The 25,580-nt window shown below is 41.2% G+C and overlaps 1 long non-coding RNA gene across 1 annotated transcript; it reads right to left on the minus strand.

Moving 5' to 3' along the window:
• Positions 1-18,724: 18,724 nt before the first annotated feature.
• LOC309612592 lies at positions 18,725-25,071 on the minus strand. The gene is made up of 3 exons (XR_014235309.1): positions 24,621-25,071; positions 21,878-21,939; positions 18,725-19,251 (listed from the first exon to the last, which is right to left on the minus strand). It is a non-coding gene; the product is annotated as an uncharacterized lncRNA (long non-coding RNA).
• Between the last annotated feature and the right edge of the window lie 509 nt (positions 25,072-25,580).

Here is a 25,580-nt window from a genome sequence, read left to right on the forward strand (position 1 = left end):
TGATGCTTCCCCCCTTAGTGCAGAGAGTGGTTGATGGGAGTTGATGAGGTGTATATTTTCCCAGGGTTACCGACCACCAAAAGAAGCTGGGAGAAGAGAGCCAGTGAATTTGTGCGTGTTGAGTTGTTGGATATTCTGGATGCAAGATTTTTTTTTTTTAATTTACAGTTTAATAAAACCCAGCTGACACCAAGTCTTTTTTGTAAATCATGTTTATGAGATATGAGCCAGTGATGACATCTCCTTAAGCTATTCCAGTGAAAGGAAAGCCTCTCAGGCACGCGGCCGTTGGTTTTGTGGGAAGCTTGGCCAACCATGTTGCTCTAGCGTGTGGGGTGGCTTCTTTCTTCATTTCAGTGAGACCAGGACATCTTCAGAGTAAGTTCCAAGGTGGATTTTTTTTTTTTTTTTTTCTGTTAGAGGGTGAAGATAGAGACCAATTTTGTTTGTCCATCGTCACTCTGATCCTCCAAACTGTCAGAGCAAGGACTTGGCTGTGAACCATCATCTTAAGGAGGAAACAAGCTAAGTAGTCAGTAGGTCTTTGTGTAGGTGTTGTAGTTTTTTATTTGAAGCATTTGAAAATCTTTCCTGAAAGTTGTTCTGTGTCATGAAGGAAGGTGCCTTTGCAAAAAAACAAAGATACTTTTCTTGTACCGCCATCTAATTCCTGCCATGGGTATTTGCATTCATCAGACCTCTCTCCTTACTATGCCATCAAAGTTGATGCCATGGTCCTTTAACAGCTTTATTAAATATTGTGTTGGAAATATCTATGCAGTTATGAGGTAAAGGAAATGGTAAACTATCCTCATATTCTTCAAAGAAGTTGAGCATTTCGCCAGAGGGAAAGTACTGTAGGTATTTCACCTTGAGGAAGAGAATACACCCTCTGTACATTGAAACCCTTCATTTTAATTTTTCAAAATCTCTTAATTTCCTAAGGAACTGGAAACTAAGTCAGTTTTCTCTTTGGACCTGAAAATATAGAGTGGCAAACACAACCCAGGCATCCAACAATTGATGATATTCAAGTAGGGTTTCTTCATAAAAATTTGCCTGTGTGCTGTAGGGTTAAGCTTGACTCAGTTGAAAACTAATTTTTGTCATGATTAGATCCCATATGGCATCACACAGACAGTCTAACCTACACTAGAACAGTATGATTCAAAGTCTCAAACATAGCATCAATAATCATGGCTATATCATCAATAAATAGGAAAAGCTACTTTCAGGAAAGCTCTTTCCAAGTATAATAAATACTGCTTTACAAGTAAGTAGTGCTTGGAATTCATATTTAGTGAATTCTATTATTCAGAAGGCTGGCTTTCTCCAAACTCAGAAATAACAACTTAAAACAAAATACAAACACAACAAAATACAACTTAAAACAGAGAGGTTTAAGAAAGAAAGAGGTAGAAAAATAGAAGATGAAAATGGAGAAGAAGAAAAGGAGGAAGAGGAGGAAAGGGAGGGAGGGAGAATGGTGGAGAGGGAGAAGAAGGACGAGGAGGGAGAGGGGGAGGAGACAGAGGGAAGGAGGGAGAGAGATCTGCTTCTGACAGGGGTAGCAGGTGTAATAACACCTTTGCATTTTATACCACAGGAAAACCCAGGAGCTGACCTTGACCTGACGCCATGTTGCCCTGTTCCCAGGCATCACTGCAGCCTATTCAGACAGTGGGGCACAATCCCTGGAGATGAACTCTGTTGTTTTCTGCATAAGTTTCCTCCATCACGTACACCAACTGCATCCTACTCAGTTCTGAGCATAAAAATGCAAAAGTAAGATCGACTAATAGGAGTTTATCCAGTGGAGAGCAACTAGTCCCTATACTGAGCCTCATAAGGCCAAAAAAACCACTTCAAAGGAGTTAACAATATTGAAAGGAAATTTATTTAGCTGAAGAAAGAAAACTCAGTGGGGACCCTAATTCCGTTTTCTCTGAAGCCCCGAGAGAAAGAAAATTTTGACTCACTCTGGGTATCTTCATTAGGCAGACAATTCAGAGAGGGAGATTTCAGCCAAACAGGATTATTTAATCAATAATCAAAGAGGAAATGGTTTGTCTTGTAAGTTTCTTATCACTGGAAGTGATCATAATCACTTGATAATCCCGACAAGGAAACTTCAGGTGAAATTTGCAATGGATGGGTGTGATCAGATTTGTACATTCCCGTTCTGCTCTAACCTTCTATGGTTTGATGAACAACCTTTTTTTTTTTAGACAACTTTATTGAATTGATGGAAAAAATTTCAAGGTCTACACTTTATGCCAAGAAAAGCCCATCAGTAGATTTGCTGACATGTAGTCTTTCCACTATCAAAGCAAAATAAGAATTCTCTATTCTCTTTAGTTTCTGGTACTGATTGTGCCCAAATTTCTTTGTGTAAACAGCTAAACTATCCCGGGCATTGGAGGTTTGCTCCTCCACAGAGATATCTTATTAAAAGGAGATTGACTATCATCTAAGCAGAAAAAATATTATTCTCTATATCTTGATTAAAAGTTGTAGAATTGCTGTAATCGAAGTGGCTACAAATCTTGAAACAACAGTAGAAAATTCTTGGTGGCACAGAGGATGATATTGTATGAGAAAAAAACGGACATCAATAACTGAGTTGAAAATTATTTCAGACAAGTCATTCTGAGTAGGAAGTAGATTGAGGGTCCTTTAGCAAATTAACCTGACATATTTTCTTTCTCATGATTGCATAAGTGGTATAAGATTAAAAACAGTGTCTCACATGTCTAAAAGAACCCTTGTGATAAATATAAAATACAAATTCTCTGTGATAAAAAGCATTGTGCCACAGTTAAATCACCAGAAATTAAGTAAATGCATTTCCTTTTTTAGGTATACATAAAACTGGAACATTGGATTATTCAAAATGTGGTGTTAAGGTAAGAGCAGGGCATGTAATCATTTGAGAAGTGGGAAAAGTATTTTTAAGCAAAGTTTACATAGCTCCTACCATGTGTAAGTCACAGTGTCCTGATGAAAGTACAGAGAAGTTGTGTAAAATAAATAAAAGGAACTTTACAAAGAAGTGAGACTATAGATGAATAGTTTTAATAGCATGACAACCATGGATACTTTGGTTTTTTTATTGATCTATAGTTGATTTACAATACTGTGTTAGTTTCAGGTGTATAGCAAAGTGATTCAGATATATATATGTGTGTGTGTGTATATATACATACATATATATGTGTGTGTATACATATACACATATATATATATATATATATATATATATATATATATATATATATATATATTCTGCAAAGGGCCTCCTAACTATGCACTATGAAGAATCCAAAGATAGGAAAGATGATTTCCAGCTTGACTTGAGAAGAAGCCTTAATGATTGTCATTTGAGCTCAGTACAGCCTATAAGTAGGATTTTGACAGACACAGATGGTGGAAGAGGTGTCAGAGGGAGGAGGGATTATCTTTACAGGTGTGTTCAGTAAACGATGACTAGTCCAGACTAAAACTTATGGTCTGTAGGAACAAGTAGCGGGGCATGAGGCAGGCACAGAGCAAGGTGACAGCTCATAAAGGGTCTCAAATGCCAGGTTACCAGGCCATGGCACTTGTACTTCATTGTATAAGCAATGAGAAACGATCAAACATATGTGACCAAGTAAGTAAATCTGACCATGATTTGATTGTGTTCAAGGAAGCAAATTCTGGTATCTTGTGCAGGGTCAAGTTGCCTCGGGGCTGTGGAGAGGGAAGGAGCAGTAAGTAACATCACGGAAGGAATGAGGAAATGGGGGAGTCAAGTTATAACTTTCTCTGGGAGATTTTCGTCTGCTTTGAAATGATTTGCAGACAGTCCTGCAACAATACCTACAAATACTAATCAGTGGTAGAATCATATCCTATGTGATTGGAGTAAACATCATTACAACAAGTACCATTCTCTTTGTTGTAATTTACATTTTTTATTCAAAGGCGTTATCTCCTTTGAGATTTGAACTAATTTCTCTAATTATGTTATAGGCTCAGACCATCACAATGGTGAGTGAAACCAGGGAAAGTCAAGGGTTTGAGCAGTGAGGGGCTCACTAACAGCTTCTTGGACTTGGAGGCCATCAGTTGGGAGAAGAAACTGTATACCTAGTCCCCACGATGCTAGAGCTCTGAGTTCCAAGCCTTTAATTTAAGAGAGAAAAGCAACAAGATGGAAACGACATACACGGATGCATGCACACACACACACACGCATAGAGACTTATGGATGGAAAATACTATGAAAATTCAGAACCTTTTCTATGTCTTCTAAAAGCAGTGAAGAATGGTGGAAAGAGCACAGAATCGTTTCTCAGCTACAGTTGAGTTCAATCCTGATTGTGTGACACTAGGCAAGTGATTTAATGAGTGTCTCTGAGCCTTAGCTGGTTTATCACTATATTACATCTGTTGTATTATTTTTTGGAAAGGAAAGTGCCTCACAGCAAAGACTTGGGGTTTCTCCAGGTGCCCTGTGATGTGCAAGGTATTCTGCTCCTCAGAGACTTTCCAGCAAACACCTTGAAGCCAACACATCACAGGAGACTGGGGTCAGCCAGGGGTCAGTGAGCACTTAGTGTTTTGGCGAAGTGAAAAGGAGAGGCTCCTTGGATGGATAAACTTGACCTCAACTTGAGTAGTGTATGTTTGACCTGACGCCAGTCACTTACTTTCTCTGATCCTCAGATCTTTCATCTGTAAAAGAATGATACTAGGATGGTTATCCAGATTAAATCAATGTATGATGTCTGCATATAGCAGGTCCTCAACTCTAGTCTTTCTTTGGCCAGATATCCCTGAAGCTGCTGGGAGGTTTCTCTGCCGGCCTCCGTCATAAGCTGGTTCTCACCCTTGCCTGCAGCACTTCAAGTGTGTTCTGATGTTATCTCATTCAGCAGAGATAGATGCTGGGAGCTGACCTTCATCTTTAACTGTCAGTTTCCTCTGAACAGTTATCCCTCAGAACATCGCAGTTCATTTAAGCCAAGACCAAACAAGAGAGACACCGCCCACCCAGCCCCACGGGGTGTGACACTTGATTGTATCTCTCGATTTGGAAGTTCTTTGCTGGCAGTTTGTGGAATTTAACTGGTAGGAGTGTGAAGAAGGAAGGAAAAGAAACACACACACACACACACCACACACTGCATTCCTCATCTGCTCCAAGGCTACATCTTCCAGAGAACGAACTGAATGTTCTGTCTCAGCATCAATTAAAGCCATTCAGGCACTGCTGAAGGATATTCTATGCTGTGTTGCTTGAACACCTTCTAGTAAAAGTGATGGATTCCATTAAACTTCAAGCCAGACTTTGGTACCATGTCCTCATGCTGAGCGGCCCTGGAGAGCTCAGCTCTGGTGACGAGGCCCTTCCATCATACAGCCCTTGAGAAGAAGCAGCATTTCGAGCCTGTCTACCTGCATGAATCTGATTGAGGTCAGATTTCAAGTCTCATTTCTGGTTTTCTTCTTTTAAGAGGCTAAGCTGTCCCAGACCTCCCTTCTCTCCCCAGTGATTCCTTTCAGCATCCCCAGCTAACTCTGAGGATTAGTGGTTCACACTGCATTTGAATCAAGGCTCTTTGAGTTGAAAATTGTGCCAGATGCAGATGCTTTGGACAGAGGTTTGTTTTTTTGTGGATCTGGACCACACGCACGCTCTCTGGCATTTGTTAATGTGATGCCATATTTTGGTGGTTCAAACAACAACAACAACTAATGTTTCCATTTACTTTACTCAGCAAACTGTGATGAGGGTTTACTGGGTATCAGACTCTGCTCTAGGCTCTGTGGTAGGGTGAGTACAACAGGTACAGTGGTAACTATATATATTCCTTGCCCTGGAAGAGATCATGTTTTAAGCCCTGTGACTTGTGCTGGAGATCCAGTAGAGTCCCTACCCACCTCTGAGTTTACAGTATAATTAGGACATAATGAGAGGCAACTAAATAAGCAAATGTGATGAGTGCTACAGTACAGGATGTGTTCTAAGACTATATAGCTAGTTGCGGATATAATCTAAAGAGTCCACAGAATGAAAACTGGGAGGGCTGACATTTAAGCTAAGACTTCAAATGATAAATCAGCATGAAACACGGCAAAGGAGGTGGTCAAACATATTTCAAGAACAGGGAACAGTGTGTGAAGGACAGAGGGTAAGACAGAGCTTGAGATGATTACAAAGGTGATATGAATAAGCCGGATTGTAGGGAGGGAAGAAATAATGCTAACATCTGAGGCTTAGAGGAATTACCAGAGGCCAGATCATGCAGATCCTTACAAACAGTGAAGATCCTTTGAAAGGCTTTAATCAAGACATCATTGCTATTATGTTTTAGAAAGATTTATCTGGTTACTATGAGGAGGATGGATTGGAGGGAGGGAAAAGGGTGGTATGTGTATGTGGTAGCCCGGACAAGAGACCAAAGTGGCCAGACAGGTTGTTGGTTTGCAAGGACACAAGAAAGAAAGGAGAGATGAGGAATAGTTAGGAGGTAGAGACAGTAAGATTTTGTGATTCACTATATGTAGGGGCTGAGGTCAAAGTAAAATGCAAGTAGATGTCACCATGAATTAAATGGAATGGAAACCAAGTCTTCTGGCGTCACTATGTGGTTTGGGGACAGCCTCAAGCCAAGCTGTCTAGTGCAAGAATACCAGGTTGTCTTGGAACACATGGCATTTCTCCCAGTTGCACCAGGGAAAGTTCCAGTTGTTAGACAGAGCTAGTGACAGGAGTCCGTGGAGCATGGCATCTCTGTAGGAGTTTGGTGTCTTCAGGAGACCATCTGTGTAGACGTAACTGTCCCTGGGATTTGGTACAGGGACACTGAAGCAAACTTCCGAGTTTGTCCTCAGAGCTATGGATCCAGGATGATTATAGTCCTAGTAGAAATACCCTTATCAAAGCTGAACACAGGCATAGCTCAGAAGATGTGCAGAACTTGAAATGCCTTCTGGGGGAAGGGCTTAGCATTTTGATAGTCAGGACTGGAGAGACCGAATCCCAGTTCTAGCTCTTGCTCACCCACAATTTTACACTCTTGCCTAAGAATTTTCCCTTCCTAGCTTCATTTTCCCTTCTTTAAATGGAGAGGTTTGACCAAATAACATCAAGGACCTCTACCAATCTGATAGCCTATGTTTTTATTTTATAATTAACAGATAACAGGAAGGTCTTATTTATCATCACAGGCTTGACTCTGAAGGCTATATCTGTGTACTTAGTTATACTGGAGGCTGCAGTGAATATATATACAGAGACACTTCTAGAAAGCCAACTCAGTGATAGCCAAAGAACAGAGCCTGTCGACCAACTAATCAACAGTAGTCATGATTTCAAAGCTTAGGGACAAACACTGGGGAAAATAAAACCCTCAGGGATAAAGTAGTTTGTTTATTTATTCACTTATTTATTTATTTGATATAAGGAGTAACCACATATTCCAAACAAAAATTTGGGACATAGTATCACATTATTCAATAATGAGGCAAATATTTGCTATTTGGATTCTTCTGTAAACATCTGGAATATATTATTTATATTCTCAGAGTTGATAACATTGTAATAAGAACCTACTCTGGGCCATTCAATCTTCTATTGCTTTAATAATTTTATTTAATCTACAGAGCAAGCACTATTTTCAGTACACAGCCGAGGAAATTCAGATTCACAGAGGTGCTGTGGCCTGCCTGAGGTCACACAGTTACTTCATATCAGAACTGTTATTTGAAGCCAGCCCCTTTGAGACCAAAGCCCACCACATTTCTTCTGGAAGATTCAGAGGCAGTGAGGATAGCATTAGAGGTCCTGAAATAATCTTTCCCTATTCTGATTTAAGAATTCTCAGTATCTAGATGGAGGCATGGAATAGAGGCTCTCAGACTGGCTTCATAGAGAGCATGGCCCTCTGACACCTTGACCTTGGAATTCTGACCTCCAGAACTGTGAGAGAATAAATTTCTGTTGTGTTACGCCACCAGTTTGTGGTCATTTGTTACAGCTGTCTTAGGAAACTAGGACATCATCTCAGCAAATCTGGTTCAGTCCTGATGTGACCTCCCAGGCCCATTGTGGCTACCTTGGAAGGTCACCATGCTGCGGTCAAGGGTAGACAGGACTTACTCAGTTCAACTAAGTTCTTGTGCCACATACTCGTCTCAACCAGTGAAACCAAACTTGGCACCCCATCCCATTTCTCCTGCCTTTCTGGAGATGTGATTTTAAAATAGAAAAGTATCTGTGCAATGTTAAAAAGAAAAGAATTCTGAGTATCTGAAAAAATATTTTCTTAAACAACAAACAAACAATAAATAGAGGGATGGAAAAAGAAACCTTACCTAATTGAGTGAAATCAAAAGAAACAAAAACAAATGTCTCTTGTTGGAATCAATTTCGAGTAATCAAGTGTCAGGCTGTGGTTCACTGCAAGAAAAGGTCTGCCAAGTCATTCCAGATAGAAGATTTGGTCCTGATGCAGCTGTGTAGATACAGCCCAAGGAGTAAAATGTTCCAGTTGCATCCAGTCAATGACGATGATCTAAGTACTTAAAACCAAAGAAACCTCTTTCTTCGTAGCTAGTTTGAAAGGCTACATTGATTTGAAGCCAGATCAGATTGTTATATTCTGTGCAGCCTCCCCATCTTCATCTCTAAAGAAGAGATGATACAGGAGAGTCATATATATTGCGTGAGAACTAATAAGCAATACCAGTTTGTTTAATGTATTCATACTAGCTGTTATTGTTTGGATTTGAATATCATTTTCAGTACTCAAGAGAAACTAATGGTGAGTAGCAGGTAGCTGATTCCAGACTCTCCAGAAGGGGTGATCATGGAGCTGGGACTCAAAGGCATCCCATGTGAAGGTGGCAGGTGTTGCCCCAGCTCACAGTGCTTCCCTTCCCCACCAAGGGTGCCCATCACAAAGCACTTCTGTGTGCCCAGATACACATGGCTGTACATTCTAACCTATTATATTCAATGTGGAAATCCGGAGCCCCAACAAAGCAGGGCACTGGTAGAGACAGAGGAAGAATGGCTTATTGAAAATCAGCATCAAATCCGGAAGAGCAGGTGACACATGACTAATTTGGACGAGAAGTTTAAACTCTCTGAATTATAATTTTCTTATGTTTAGAGTAGGGGCAATAATGATATAAATGTATAAACAGTGATAATTATTATATCCTCTCGATGGGGAGTTAGTTGCTGTGTGTCTGTATGAAAAAGTCCGATTCTCATCCACTACTGTTATGGTTCCCCAAAATACAAAGGTACCAATGTATCTCTGATAAGATGTATGAAAGCAGCTGACAGGAAGTACATTAAGGTCTCAGGCATTGGAGTCTAATTCACGTCTACAGAGAGTTTACTCTATGCATGTCCTTTTTAACTCAAAAGTAGAATCTATGAGTTTCCTCTCTGTTAAGCCCTGGCCTCCTGGTTCTAAGGATTTGTTGTAGACATACTTCCTCTTGGCTTTCATAATGTGTGTCTAGTACATAAACTTCCCTGTGTAGGCCTAAGGCTGACTGAAATTGGGTCCTTGAACATAGAGATCTAAGATTTCCTGACCTTTCAGCTGATAAAATATTTTAAAGTGATGAGAAGCCAAGCTGTGTGTTGAGAAAAACCAGATTCCCAACAAGGAGTTTTTTTTTTTTTTTTTTTTTTAGCATAAAAAAGTCTTGTTTCTCTGCTGACTCTTTGATACCAGATCTTGTCTTTGATATTAAAAAAGTGGCATTCACTTAGAGTTTAGACATGTGCTATCCAATAGGGGTGCCACTAGCTACACAGTTACTTAATTTAACATTAAATAAAATGAGAAGTTCACTGTTCAGTAACATTAGACACAATTCAAGTCCTCAACAGATACATGAGACAAATAGTTACCATAATGTTTTATGCAGAAATAGGACATTTTCATCCCAGTGAAGAGTCCTTTCAGAAAGCACAGATCTAGGCCAAAACATGAAGTCATAAGAAATCATGAAGAGAGTCATTTTTTAAAGTAATGATATCATTTCTGTAAGGGACATTCCCCCTTTTAAGCTAATTTATTTGAGGTCACCTATAAAATGAAACCACTGAACCTGTACTCTGATGTATAACTTACTAGCCAAAAAGTCTTGGGCAAATTGCCCAACCCTTTTGTAATTCTTGGTTTTGTTTTCTAAATAATAGGAAAGATAATATGTACTTATTGAATGAAATAGTGAAAATGAGAGCCATTTATTAAACCTGCTTCTTCACTTGATAGTATATGAAAGTAAGACAACAGCTGTTTTCCTTCCAGTTGCCCCAAACCAGGCACACAGAAAATACTCAGTAAAAAAGCACTGAATTCATAAATTCAATGAATGAATAAGTAATGCATAAGTAAATGAATACAGTCATTAAGTTACTAAGAGCATATTCTGTGCCAGGTACAAGGCTCTACAGTGGAACTATAGAATAAAAAGAAGAGTTCCAGCTTCAAGCAGCTTATAATATGCCTGGAAACAAAAAAAAATAACAAATCATCAAAATAGACCTTGAGATGGGTCATGATAGAGGTGCCAGAGGGGTACCTTACTCAACCTTGGAGGACATGTTGGAGGGTAGAGAGAGCATCACAGAGAAATGACATTTACTTTTGATCTGAAGTATGAATAGGACTTTGTCAGATTTTTTACAGGTGGTGAATGTGAGGAGGGCAAGCCATAAGAGGACCAACCATCCTAGTTTGCACAAGACTGTGCCAGTTTTAGCACTGGAAGTCCTGCATCCCAGCTAATCCCTTAAATCTGTGCATCCTGAGCTTGTTCATCAACAGGAGGCATAAGCACAAAACTACTTTTCAGATTTCCAGGCGGAGGGTAGAGAAGAAGCAAAGACAGCAAGGGAGCAGTCCCATGAAGCATTCAGGGAACAATAGTGTGTAGAATGGAGTAAGTCACATAGGCCAGCGTTCCCTCTGGAAATGACCACAAAAAGCCAAGCAAGTTCCAAAAACCCACATATTTTAAAGGTATCAGAGAGCTGTGGAAAGGGTAAGAAATAAAAGTTCTAAAATTCCAGAAAACAGAGAGTCATTCCGAAGAGAGCTGATGATGGACAGCTGCCCTTCCCTCCTGCCTGTGCTGGGATATTGCAGGCTCTGGGCATGAGTGAAAGAACTAAGATTGGCCCTTGTGGGTGAAACAAACCTGCAATTGATCTCAGATATTGGAGTTATCACAGAAAGGCTTTAAAATATTTAGTGTTAGTATTTTAAGACGAGAGTGAAAAAGATAGCAAAATAAACAAAATGATAGAGAATTTCACCAGAAAAGTGGGATTTATAGTAGAAAACCAAGTGGTCATTTAGGAATGAAAAATGCACTATATTAGAACTTCAGTGGATGGATTTGACAGTAGATTTTAACAACGGAATACAGAATTAATGAACTGAGGGCCAGGTCAAGAGAAAATACCCAAAGTGGAGAGTAGAGAGAGAAAAAAAAAGAAGAGAAAACAAAAATAAAACAGAATAAGAGCATAAGAGACAGTGGGGCATGCACAGACATTTTCACATATGTGTAATTGAGTCCTAGAAAGATAAGAGGAAACAGGCCAGAGGAATAGCCAAGGAGACAATGGCCAAGAATTTTCCAAAATTGATGAAAGACATCAATCCAAATATTCAGGAAGCTCAATGAGCCTCAAGCAGGTTAAATACAAAAAAATAAATAAATACTCACCTAGAGTTTCATACCCAATAAAAATATTCCTACAACATGAGGAGGAAATGAATAGTTTTTATGATAAACAAAAGCAAAGGAGATTTATCACCTGAGAGAAGGAAAATAGTTCCCAATAGAAACATGAGAATATTTGAGGGAATGAAGAACACAGCAGAGAGTAAATGTGGAGGCAATTGAGTCAATCAGGACTGTAAAAAATACAGTAGCTGGATTGTCCTGGGAATTTAAATGAAAAGGCCTAATAGGCATTAATGTACAAGGCAGGAGAAGAGAGGAATTCGGGGAGCTGTAAGTTTCCAGCAGTACTTTGGGAGTAGTAAAAGTCATCATTTGCATTAGACTGTAATATGGAGAGATGCATGGTGTAATACTCGGATAGTCACTAAAAGAATAGTAAAAGAATGTATAATTAACAAGGTAACAGGATGAAGAATGAAACAATTTCTAAATGTTAGATGGGGTAAACTGTGGATACACAAAGATTTCTGTTAGAAATGAGATTAGGGAAGCCATAGAAATGAGATTAGGGAAGCCACATTCTGCTAAGACAACTAGCACACGTGAAGAAAGAAATGCACATAGTTGTGTAAAGGTAAACACATTAATGAAAACAACATGCATAGAAAATCAACTGGCTCCCACTGATATTCCATTAAAAAAAGTGCTTCTCCTTCCAATGATCCAGGATAACCTTGTGGTTCAAGCTAAAGATGCCATTGCTCTTAAGTCAAGGATTTTCATTTCAGCTATAATAAGAAGGGTCAGCTCACAGCCACAATAAAATCCATACTCCCTAAGGACAAGCTGAAGAGTCAAAAAGGGAATACAGAACCCCTGAAAAATTCACAAGGTAAAAAAATTAGGGATGGGAATATGAGAGAATGTTTCCAGATCTGAAGACCGGTCGTCCTAACATTTTTTTCTTCTCCCTTTTCCCCAGAGTCACGTTTTGGGGACTCATTGCATGACATTTCATCTCTGGAAATTCCTCACCTGGCCCATAAATTCACTGATGACTCAGTGAGGTTGAGAACATGAAATCGTCTAAGGTCAGACTCATGGTTTCCTTTCAGGCTCATTTAGCCTTTCATTGCAAAACCAATGCATCTGGTAACCACAGGGACATGGTTGGCACACACTGGAGACAAAAAAGCTCAGTGTCATTGCTTCTGAGAGAAGGTTGTGGACCAGGAGGCACCGTTAGCGCGGGAGGGCACAGGATGGTGAAGCTTCACTTCTGTGGCTCCTGAGGAGTGCTCCTCCTGCAGAAAGCATTGAGTCCTCCCACCAGACCGTTTCTCTACATCTACTTGGCCAGCAGTCAAAGGCAGACTTTCTTGAAATCAGTACAATGTGTACTGATCAATGATTGAAAAGGCACCATAAGGACCCCCTACCAAAAATAGATACCCTCACTGCCATACTGGAATGTCACAAATCCTTTCATTTGTCACTCCATTAACTCCGATTGTCTAAAGGTCTTAGATTAATGTAATCGGCAAACGTATTATTGGGTAGGGCAGTGCAATAAGGACCTCTTCAAAATAAGAACACACCACTGGGGAATTCAATAAAGCAAGGATCCTTTGGAATTAACTTGCACAAGTATAATATCTTCATATTTCTAGCCTTGGGTACAACATTTTGCTTCTGCCTATAATGTGTTCTCGTTGGGAATCACTACTTACCCTTCAAATTTTACCTTAAAAATTGCTTCCACCTTGAAAGCTTCCCCAGGCACAATTACTTTCATTCTCCCTGTATTTACATTACTCTTTGTGCCCACATTTATTACAAAACTTGTCAACCTCGTTTTTAATCACTTATCTTCCTACTTCTCTATTAAGCAGTGTGTAAGCTTTTATAACACAAATCCTGTGTTTAATTTATTTCTAGATCTCTGGTGTCCAGAATGTTGATGGCCCCTAACACAAAACAGGCACTTGGTAAAATGTTGACTAAATAAATATTTAACAAAGATAATCTCGGGAAGATTCCCAAAAAGATGCTAGAGGAATCTGAATTTGGACAGTGAATAATGAGAAATATGTGGGTCCCAGACTGCACTGGGATGGATCCAAGCCCTCTGTGGGGTGAGAAGTGTCTCCAGAACTTGCAAGTTACCAAAGATGGTAATAAGCAAGGTTAGCAGAAGAAAACAAAATCATAGGAACCTGATTTACTACCTTGAAGGTGATACTTAAGATTCATATTCCTGCAGGATGGAGACTTGAAAAGGACCTTATACTAGTCATTAGAATAATTGTGTTGAAATCCTAGCTCAGATCCCTACCTGATATACTGGGAAATCAAGATGATTACGACAGAATCTATCAAATGTTTATTAAAACCACCAAACCAATTTGTTCTTCCTCCTGAGCACACAGTTAGGTTACCTGTACCACCCTCTTACACCAGGTATGACTATAAGCCTGAGTTCTGGCTGATGTACTCCTGAGCAGAAGCTTTATTTTCTGCTTCCAAGCCTGGACCATTCAAACCTCTCATGGGATCCTCCACATACTGTTTCTTCCTTCATGTGCTAGACCAGGATGGCAGAGGACTCCAAGGTCTAGGGGGTTATAGACCATTAGAGGGGAGGAAACAGGATCTCTGAATGGATGGAGAAGAACACGCTCTACCTTCCTGCTGCCAAACCACATCGGACTCCAATAAGAATGATAAAGATCTCACAGCTCAGTAGTTTCACATATTCAAGGTTTCCTCTTGTAGCCATTTGCCTACCATACTGACAAATACAATATTTCATCTTGTCCCTTGTCTGACAAATGGAGACCCTAATTCCTGCACTGCCTTCTTCACAGGGTTAATGTAAACATCAGGATAAGGTTTTGTCAACTGTAACCTCCTTAACCCATCTTATCTGAGTTTATTGCTGCCTTTTCTTACAGGAAATTGGGCAGGGAAAAGAAATCATTTCAGAGGAATTATAAATTCCATGGTGAGAGACCAATCTGGAAAGTGTAGATCTTGTCCAACATGAGTTGGAGAAATCTTCTTCTACTTTAATGAAACCTTGGGTTGAATAGTCTGTGCTTTGGTAGTGTTATCTTTCAACTCTGTTCAGTTTGGCTTCGGGGTCTGGTGAAGCAGCTCTAGAAAACTACCCTCAGTCATCTGGGCATTTGCTACGCTGTGGGTGATCCTGGGTGATGTATCATTTCTTTGGGACTTAATGTCATTATCCGTATAATGAGGGGTTGAACCAGAGACCTTCTGTGCCTCTCGGTCTTACTAACCATCCCTGGGGATGGTCGGATCTCTGTCCCTGGATGTATTTGAGGGAAGATGTTGTAGAGGAGATTCCAACCTCCGGGAGGATTGCTTGACCTCTTGCCCTTAAAGTCTTTTTCAAGCCAGACATTTTTGAGATGGCTTTGTGACGAGGAGGATTATGAGTCATACAGGTTTCTGATTCTATTTCAGGAAACCCATGGGAGGCAGTGTGTTGTTGTGGAAAAGAATGAGGGCACTGGAGTCACCCAGACCTGGGTTTGAGATCTGACTGTAAAACTCACAAGCGGAGTAAGGTGGAAACATTATGCTGACTCCCTGAATCTCAGTTCCCTTCTCTGTCAAATGGGTACAATAGCACCCACCCCCAAGTCATGTTGGGTGCCTACAAGGGTGGCATGAGAAAGCACTAGAATGGCGTCTGGCACACTAAGAGCACACTCACTCTGGTACATACTCCTAAGGAATACTGCGACAACTTTCCTGAATCTTCCACAGGTTCTGAATATGGGGTGAACACCATCTTTTTTCTAACTTAGTAAGTAGACCTTTGTTAGTATTTCTACAGTACACAGATGTATCTGTCTTCATGGTTCAAAGCCAGCAAATGTATTATTCAGAAAAAGGTATTTCAAGTATTCCAACACAGCCTTGGTTTCCTCAAGACATAAGAGTAATAATATCCACCATTAGTGTTTTGGGGAAGTTAAATAAAATATGATGTAAAATACCAAGTTCACGGAATGTCATTAGGATTCAAATTCATTCATTCTTTTAGGGATCAGATAGTTATGATGTGCTTACTATATGCTATGCCCTGTGCTCCACGGCAGGACTCAGCAAGCTATGAATCAGAGCTATAATGTGTGTAACTAGCACTTATCAATCACTTAATACGGACCAGGCTCCGCGCTAAGTGTTGTAAGTGTATTTTCTTACTTATTCTTCAAAACAAAGTCATGGATAGGTATTATTGCTCTAATTCTAAAGATGAGGAAATTACTATTTAGGCAGTTGAAGTAACTAAATGTTAGGACCAGGATGCCAACCCAAGATGTTCAGGTACAAAATCTATTCCGTAACCAGTGTGTCAATCCCGACTCCTGTCTTTCTGGATGGCATGGCTGAGCAGTGGGGACTCCTCCCCTTAAGACGGGAACTTCAGGGGTAGAACTTGTACGGGGGAGACTAATTCCATTCACCCCACGATGAGGATACAGTGCCAATGGGACATGAAGGTGGAGATGTCCTGCTAGTACTTTTATAACTGAGTTTCCCAGATCAGAGCACTGAGGGCAGAGATTTCAATATTAAATACCTCTCTCTTTCATAAAATCATTAGTACACAGGAAAGGAAAAAAAACCCACATCACTAATAACAGAAAGAACAGCAGTTCGCTTTGCAGGGCAGCCCTCAAATTTTAAAAGTAGGCTCCTGCTGAGGGTTCTGACAATTTGGAGGGTAATTATTTAATAGAAAAAAACAATGGCCTCCACGCTATCTATTTTTGTTGCATCCTTATATGAAAACACCATCTATGGAGTACAATGAAAATGTTTGAAACTCAAGTCATCTGTTTCCTTTTCCCTGGATTTTTGGGTGATTTTTTTGACAACTCTGGGTTCCACTGACTTAGACTTGTGGTTTTGGAGCTATCACTGGTAAACCTCAAACCAGCGGCTTCTGGGGGAGGCATGGGTGGCATTTAGGTGCAGAGGCAGAAAGATTGAATCAGCAAAGATTTCTGGGCTGTACTCTCATGTTCAGATATAAAGTCTGGAGGGGTCGAATTAGAGCTGGGCCAGGAATCAAGAAACCCGACTTCTGGTGCTATCTTGTTGCTGGGTGGCTTTGAGGTGGTCAGTTTCTTCCTCTGCCTCAGCTCTGCACCTCTCATTTAAAGCTTTCCACCATTTTCCAATTCTCAGATTCTCTCTGCAATTCCAAATTTTATGATTTCCACTTCCTGTCAAATTTTTCCCCTCCCAGAATATTTTATATCCACTTAGGTCTGCTAATACATTTCTTGAATGTTTGAGTTCATAGGCTTGTATATACCAGTCCTCTCCTCGGTGCTATCTTCTCCCAAATTCTGAGCCTACGCATTATTCACGGCTCAATGACTCCTTCTCTCAGGGAGAGACCTTCAGTGACTCAGGGTCATGTTAGAATTCACCACTCTGAATGTTGATTCTCTAAGAAATTAGGAAATTGGGATTAACATATACACGCTACTATGTATAAAATAGATAACTAATAAGGACCTACTGTGTAGCATAGGGAACTCTACTCAATATTCTATAATAACCTATATGGGAAAAGAATCTGAAAAAAATTGATATAAATACATATCTATATTCAATATATATGTACATATATAACTGATTCACTTTGCTGTACACCTGAAACTAACACAACATTGTAAATCAACTATACTCCAATAAAAAAAGAAATTTGGATTTAGCAAATCTTCAACTTGTGCAGGGTCCCCCCAAAAGTCCCTCATTTTACACATGGGGTAACTGAGGGCTGCATAGACTTGATACATGATAGAGACTCCAGAATTTTTTTCAATTGTGTTGAATATTTCTGGACCTTAATAGAAACCATCTATTTAGAATTTCCTTCTAAGAAATAACTTCTTGCTCTTTCCTAGCACTCCCTCTTTACCATTAGAGTTCATAGTAGCCATGAAAAAATCCAAATGTTAGTGAAACCCATATCCTCACCTCCGTATAGACCCTAGTAGCAGGTGGAGTAACAGAGGCTCTGCTTCTGGCATTCATTTGCTGTGTGGCCTTAGGAAAATGAATTCTTTTGTAGGGATAAGGCCTCTGTTTCCTTATCCCTATTTTTCTGTTCAACTCAGTGGTGAGGAAGCCTTGAGTCAAGTTTATGAGAGCTCTGTGTAAACAAGAAGCTGCACAAATGCAAAGTAGCTTTGATATTCAGAAAGGTGATATTATGACACCTGCATACAGTGTAACAGTTGTCTATATGCATGTGGATAGGAGGATGTTGTAATTTTTTTGGTAGCAGCTTTATCGAGATAAAATTCTTGTATCATACAATTCCTCTATTTACAGCGTATGTTTAATGACTGAGATATGCCCTTCTGCCTAATTGACCTGGCTCTAAATCTTCTCTGTGTTTATTTTATTGGCTTTTTGTACGCTTGGTATGACCTAGGCTTAAAGAAGCAGCAGCCCTGCTAGGTGACCCTGATTTGCATGGCCCTGGGTTCCTTGGTTTTCGGTATGAGTTGTCCTGACCTTCTCTTGCTTGTTCAACCAGTGGAGGGGCAGGAAGGGGAAGGGTGGAGGGGAGCTCCCACCTTTTCCTGCACAACAGCAGAGACCTCAGACCTGCACCAGCCACAAGGCCTGCAAACAAAAGGCGAGGGCTTTCATGCATTTTATGTGCCTTTACCCTGATACCCAATTTAAGACTATCTTTTCCACTTCCTAAATTGTCCTCCTCTCTATTTTTTTTCTTTTTCTTTTAACAAATCAAAAGTGCCTGATTGATTGCAAGGGTCCATCAGCAATACAAAAACACTACCAGAGAAGAAAACCACATCAATAAATATTGGCATCCTACTCAGCTTTAGACAATGATTGTTAAAATTACTTATTTTCACTCATTTAACATATTATCTCTGACATGAATTACCTTTTCTCCCTCCTGAGACAAAGACGTACTCCACCTGGTCTGGACAGGACAAGAGACATTTTTATTTGGATATGGCATTATTTTTAAAAAGTAACTTTGTTGATCACATTTAAAGTGGCTCCAGACCAAAAAATAAGAAAGCTGCCAATTGATGAATCATTGACAGTGCTTGCTGCGAGGCAGTTAAGGATGCCTGCTGCCTGGGGAAGAAGGCACGACTGGGGCAGAAGGAAGGGGCCCTGGATCACCAGCTGGGAGCCCAACTTTCTGGTCTTTTCGTTCCTTTTCATTGTTTCCAGCTCAGATCACTCAGTGTCTTCTCAGGGCTTCAGTTTCCTCACCTGCACTTTGGAAGGAAGTCAGAGTCTCTTTAGCGCCCCTAGAGCTATAGGGATATGCATGTCTACAATTCTAAGATCCAGCTTAAAAAGAAAAAACCATCAGCCCCCCTGTTTCTATAGAAGAATGAGTCCCCTGTAGGCATGAGACGTCAGACATGTCAGAACTTCTCTCCTTCCTTCTCTTTCATCTTGTTTTCGAAACCCAAGGAAAATCGCCAAGTTTTCTGCCTAGGAATAAAGAAAAGCAGCAAAGTTTGTCCTTTAGCCTGATTGCATCTCATTTCAGTGCCGAGTTCCCCCTCCTCCCCACCCCGACCCCCTCAGATTTTATTTACCATTAATGGAGTGACCGAATCTATACCAGAAACAGCTACGGCAAGTTTGTTTTATGCATGTAAAGCTGACTCACGCTCTCTGATCTTGGGCAGTAAGTAAGAAAAAGAATTTTTTTTCCGTAGTGAACGAGGCATGCTTATATCAGTTGTTTTATTAGATCTTTATTGCAACTTTGTGAGGTTATCTTAGGAATGAGCAAATGGAGGTTCAAAAATGAAGGTGAGTGGAGGGAAGTGGGCAGCAGAGTTGGGGGAGTGGGCTCGTGGGCTCCTGAGCCCAGTGTTCTTTCCAAAACACCCTCTTTCCTTCTGATGCTCAGGAAAGCAACTAAGACACAGGGCTTCTGCTAGATAGAAACTAAGGGCTCTGGGAGCATCGACAGGGAGTCTCAACCCAGAAGTTTCCTCTCAGACCATGACTGTCCTTGCAGTTATGTCTTTATCTGCAGAACTTGGACAGAGCCTGAAACTTGAGAGCCTCACAAATGTGTGTTGGGCAGACGACAAGCACAGGATGGGGAGGGGAGGCCTTAGGAAGGAGAAGCCCTGAGCTGGACTCTGGCTGCTGGGTCCTCAGGGGCAGGGAATGGATCCTCTTTGGGTAGAAAGTGATTCTGTGTGGCTAGAGCATTGGGATTAAGAAGGGGAAATGAAGAAGGAGGGCTAGATTATAACTGTAGAGAAATGTGTTTAAATGAGAAATTCGAACACTGTGGTCTAAGCAATGGAGATCCTAAAACTATTGTTTTGAGTGAAATAATAACACTCTCATGTGAACAAATAAAGACTAATTACAATAGTCAGGCATCTAAATAGGCACAGGGCCTGAGTGCTTCCCGAAATCTCTACAGTCTTGCCCCATTGGGGCTACTCTCTTGACTGTAAGTAAAGCCCTGATTTTTTGTTTGTTGACTCATTTTTGAGGCTAGCTAGAGAACCCCTTTCTACTGGTCTCTTTAGTATTTCATTCTCTAGCACATTTGCTTATGAGTAGGGTGATCGACTCTCTTGGTTTGCCTGAAATGTTCCTGCTTTGAGCATGGAAAGTCCTTCTTCCCTGGAAATCGTTCATCCCTGGATACATTTATTGTGTATATGTCAACATCTCTCCAATGCTGGGTTCCAGCCCAGTCTTTTCTCCTGAAATCCATACCCATATATCCAACCATGTTAAGGCAACTTCACTTGGGTGACTCAGAGTTAATTAAAACCTGGTGTATCTCCTACTGATCTCATAATTTCCTGCTATCCAAAACAGCAACTCAGCCATTGTTCCAGCACAATCCACACAGTTGCTCAATCTAGAAACACAGAGCATCACAGGACTCCTCTCTCTGACTCATCCCACTCCCATCCAGTCACCCCTTGAGGACCTTTCAGACTCACCACTTTCCCCCGTCCCACTGCCACTATCCCAGACCGAGCCATGGTCAACCGTTCCCTAAATCTTTGTAAAAGAATCTTATTTGCTCTCTTGCTCCTCTGACAAGTATTTTTCAATCATAATCAGAGTGATGACTTAAAAATACAAATCTGATCCTGGGACTTCCCTAGTGGTGCAGTGATTAAGAATCCATCTGCCAATGCAGGGGGCACAGGTCCGATCCCTGGTCTGGGAAGATCGCACATGCTGCAGAGCAACTAAGCCTGTGCGCCACAACTACTGAGTCTGCGCTCTACAGCCCACGAGCCACAATTACTGAGCCTGCGCACCACAACTACTGAAGCCTGCATGCTGCAACTACTGAAGCCTGTGCACCTAGAGCCCGTGCTCCGCAACAAGAGAAACCACTGCTCGCTGCAACTAGAGAAAAGCCCACGCGCAGCAATGAAGAACCAATGCAGCCAAAAAATTAAAAAATTAAAAAAATTCAAATCTGATCCTATAACTATGCTGTTTAGTAATTACCAGTGATTTGTATCCAAACTCCTTGACCCAACTCACAAGGTCTATCATATCTGAGCCACGCCTCCATTTGCAGGATATCCACAGATGTTCTCCCATTGATGGGTTGGGGAGGGAAGTTGGAGGGACAGGGGTTAGAGGGTGAAGACTTTTCTACTTCTCCTCATTAAGAATGTAAACTCTGGAAAATAATTTTCCCTTCTTTCCATTGTGGAGCATGACTTAAAATAAACTACCCACTCAAACATTTCCCCAAAGGGAGAGGATTTATTAATCTGATGGGTAAGAACTGGAATTTATTAGGCCACGTGTTACTAATAGACAGAGTCTCTTCAATCAAAGCCAGTTCTCCCTTGGGATCCTGGTCCCTCCAAAGGCAGGCTCTTATCTTCTGCACAATCACTAATTTGAATGATCAGGTCTCTCTCTCTTTACTCTTCTTTCTTTCCAGACTTCAGGCATACCTGAGTAAGCAGATCTAAAACTTTAGATTCAGAGACCAAAGTCCAAATTGAACCTCAAGCCTAAACCACAATTTCTAATCCAAGTGTTACCAAGCCTGGTAAAGGAGATTAGGCTGATGACAAGAGCAGACAGTATACTTTCCACTTACATTCTTTACTTCTTAGAGAACTGTTGGGATGGATGGAAAGGCTGGTCTCAGGGCATAATCCACTTCAGGTAGGTACCAAAAAATATATATATATATATATATATTGAGCTATTTTGGAAAAGTGTCACTCATATAATCTGATCGTACATAAACTCTCTCAGGAAACCAAGAAACCAATATTGCTTTCGATGTCAATGAAAAAATTCCAATGAGTCACATACATACCTACCACACTCTGCTATACTCACATGCGTGCACACGCACATACACACGTATACACACAATGGAACCACATTATATATGAAGACAATATTCTAAAATTATGCCTATGTGGCAAAAAACACATGTATTCAAAATGACACTGGGTCATCCTTTCTTCGATTGGGCCCCCAATTAAGCAGTTACATTGGTTCCGAGCCTGTGTGTGTGAAAAAGAATATGGCTTGGAGGGACCCACAGCAGAGTGAGGGGCTCATACTGAGGCCCCCAGAGCTCAGAGCCATGGAGACATCTTCAGGTGTTCACTTCCCATCTCTTGCTCACCCTGGGACACACTCACTGAGTATAACAGTGGGTGAGCCTCTCTCTCTCTCTCCTCTCTCTCTCTCTCTCTCTCCTCTTTCTTTCTCTCTGTATTCAGTCAGAGTTCTCCAGAGAAAATGAACTAGCAAGATATATCTAAAAATTACAGGAGCTAATTCCTTAGGAAGGCTGACATATCCCAAGGTCGGCAGTCCACAAACTGGAGACCCAGGACAGCTGATGGTATAATTCCAATTTGAGTCAAGTCTGAAGGCAGGAGAAGACCTATGTCCCAACGCTAAGAGAGTCAGGCAGAGAGAGAATTCTTTCTGACCCTACCTTTTTGTTATTCAGGCCTTCAGTGGATTGGATGAGGGCCAAAGGGGCACTCTGCTTCACTTACGTACTGATTCAACTGTTCATCTCATGGAGGAACACCCTCACACACACACCCAGAAAAATGTTTAACCCAATAACTGGAAACCCCACGTCCCAGTCAAGTTGACACATAAAATTAACTCTGTCTCTGTCTCTGCCTGTCTGTCTGTCTGACTCTCATTTTTAGTTGACAGCACATAGTTGAATTAATGTTAACAGCTATAGTGCAAAATTCGTACAACCCATTTAGGGAGCCAGGTGGAGGAAGCCATTTATTTTGCCTCATTTTGGAGCAGTGTCAGGGAAGACGTCTCAGAGGTTGGCTTTGGAGCACACCTTGAAGGAGGAGTTTTCCAGATGGAAAGTGTGGCGTGGGGACTGCGGCACAGCCAGGCCTATGAGAGAGGCTCCTGAAGTATGATTTCAATGAAATGATAGACGAACTGACACACTTACTCTTGGAGTGGTTTCTCTTTTCTTCAGACATTCTTTCTCTTTTTCTTATCTGTCTCAGTCTCTCTCCAGGAAAGACCTAGGCACCTCAGGAATGAAACAGTGCCTTAAAAAAAGAAAACGTGTTGGCTTAAGAGTCAGAGGATCTGGTTCTAAGTGAGTGACTTTAGGCAAATTACTTCCTCTGCAGGAGTTCGCTTCCTTATTTGTCCAAAAGGACTAAAACTCTCTAGTGTAACATTGATGTGATTTAAATAAAACACACAGGAGAAAGAATACAGCTAGAATCCCAACCCAGAGAGCACTTGGTAAATTCTGGCTCCCTTTTCCTCCCCTGGGCATCTGGAGTGCTGTCCCCCCAGGGTCCCAGCCCAGGGCAGAACTATCAGCCAGGGTCAGAAAGGAGGCCACCCACTTGCACAAGAGATGATAAAGATGTGGAATGTGTTTTCTGAAAGCCACCTGCGGTGTGACAGGGAAAGGAAGCCAAGAGAGGAATGAAGCAGCCTGTCTGCCAAACTCTTGGGAGAGAAATGTTCCACAGGCATCGGTGAGGACAGCAGAGAGACACCCCTCTCGATGTTACTGGATTGAGGTTGTCCTGTTGTTCATTAAGAGTTCCGAAGGGGAACCCTCCTACACTGCTGGTAGGAATGTAAATTGGTGCAGCCGGTATAGAAAACAGGATAGAGGTTGCTTAAAAAACTAAAAATAGAGTTGCCATATGATCCAGCAATCCCACTCCTGAGCATATATACGGAGAAAACTCTAATTCGAAAAGATACCTGCACCCCAATGTTCACTGCAGCACTATTTACAATAGCCAAGACATGGAAGCAATGTGAATGTCCATTAACAGATGAATGGATAAAGAAGATGTGGTGTATATATATATAATGGAATACTACTCAGCCATAAAAAAAGAATACAATAATGACATTTGCAGCAACATGGATGAACCTAGAGATTGTCATACTAAGTGAAGTAAGCCAGACAAAGACAAATATCATATTATATTACTTATATGTGGAATCTAAAAAATGTTGCAAATGAACTTATTTACAAAACAGAAGCAGACTCACAGACATAGACAGAGTTACCAAAGGTGAAAGGGTGTAGGGAGGGATAATTTAGGAGTTTGGGATTAACAGATACAAACTACTAAATACAAAATAAACAACAAGATCCTACTGTATAGCATGGGGAACTATATTCAATATCCTATAATAAACCATGATGGAAAAGAAAGTGAAAAGAATCTATCTATCTATCATCTATCTATCCATACGTGTATAACTGAGTCACTTTGCTGTACACCAGAAAATAACACAACATTGTAAATCAACTATACTTCAATTTAAAAAAAAGTTCTGAAGGGGAGAAGACTCACGTCCTGATTAGAGGATGGCACTGGGCGAGTGAGAGCACAGAGGCCTTGAAGCGCCAAGCGGGCACCCGGATCCTGCCTTGACTTGCAGATGCCACAGCACAGGGGGTGGTGGGGCTGGAAGGTCTCCTCCTGTTACAACGCAATACTCCATGCATCACAGGTTTCCTCTCACGCCTTCAAAATGTCTGTTTTTCAGGCAGCCCCATTCCTGTTAACGTCATCCTGAGAAGCAGAACTTTCTCCTCCTCCCCTTGCTGCCTGAGGTCTAGTGGGCAGCTCCTGACTGGGACAGCGAGGGCCCCTGGGCCCAGAAGAAAGAAGCCCAGCGTGGCTGAGAGCTCCAGCACTTGGCACCTGCAGGGGGAGCTGGCCTTGTCAGCAACGGGGTGCCCTCTCTATTCCTGAGGAGCTCACCTCCAGGAGAACCGGTTCTGACCTGTTGCGTCTATTCTAGAAGCCTGGAATCCTCTCTGTCGCGCTCAGGCCAGCTCTGGAACCTGTCCATCAAGCCGAGCATCCTAGCCCTGCACCACTCTCCACATCCATATAAGGGAGCTTTTCAGACCCTCTGCTCGCATAGAACTTTCCTAAACAGTGTTATCGCTAAGCTTTTGTCCATGCTACTCCTTCTACCTGGAATGCCCTTTCTCTTTCTTGGTTTATTAAAGATCTATTTTTCTTTCAATGCCAACACCCCCTTCCACTTCCAGTCCTCCCTGAAACCCACCATTGCGCTTAGTTATGCCCTTTCAGATGAACTTCAGTTACGCCTGTTTTTGTCGCAATCGTTCATTCTACCTGGCAAAAAATTGTTAACAAGCTTATCTTCCCCGTTGGATTGAATGCTCCTTGAGGAAAAGGAGCTCAGAGGAGAAGGGGGAACCGGGCTGATGTCATTAGGGGTAGTTGAGGGGCAGAAGTGGGATGAGTGGAGGCCCCGAAAGCACTGATCTTGGGTGC

Source organism: Balaenoptera borealis (genome assembly GCF_965194805.1).
Source record: "Balaenoptera borealis genome assembly, chromosome: 15".
Lineage (NCBI taxonomy): Eukaryota > Metazoa > Chordata > Mammalia > Artiodactyla > Balaenopteridae > Balaenoptera > Balaenoptera borealis.